Raw genomic sequence first — 616 nt, 5'->3', positions numbered from 1 at the left:
CCTCATTTCTTAAATTTGTTCCAGTTAAGTCATATTGGGTTCCTCCTGTTGAATTCATTGCCCAAACTTCTGCTCATTTTTCAGTTTATTTTGTTTTACGTGCTTCATTATTTTTTTTAAAATTATAAATATTACTTTGTGATTTTCCCCTGATTAATTTTTCCTAACCAATCATACACTGCAGTCTAAGGTATGGGCAAGTCAACATGGGTATTCACTACAGGTATGTATTCATATTCGTCATTAAATGAGGAAATAAAACATTCCTGTGGTGTTTTATCTCTCATTGGCTAGCCCGAGTTCACCCGAAATCAAACATGGGTTAGTTAGGATTCCTGTGGCCCATGGCTGAGTTTAACAAGAGGCTACGGATTATTTATATATAAAGGGAAGCTAGTGGAAAGACCACGTTAAGTTGGCCTGAGTCCACATGCTTGTACATAAAGTGTCTAACGTAGAGGTTCTCAGTATATGTAGGTTTTGTACAAAAAGAAAAGGGGGGCTAACATTCTACTTGTGATAAATTATAGGGTAAATATTTAATGCATGTATCCGTGCCCCTGGTGAACTATGCAACCCAGTGCTGGCTGCTGTGTTCAACTTGTCAGTCTAAAAG

This window comes from Penaeus monodon, chromosome 32 (genome assembly GCF_015228065.2).
Source record: "Penaeus monodon isolate SGIC_2016 chromosome 32, NSTDA_Pmon_1, whole genome shotgun sequence".
NCBI classification, from domain to species: Eukaryota; Metazoa; Arthropoda; class Malacostraca; order Decapoda; family Penaeidae; genus Penaeus; species Penaeus monodon.
The sequence above is the reverse complement of the archived record's forward strand: the minus strand, read 5'-3'. Positions refer to the sequence as shown.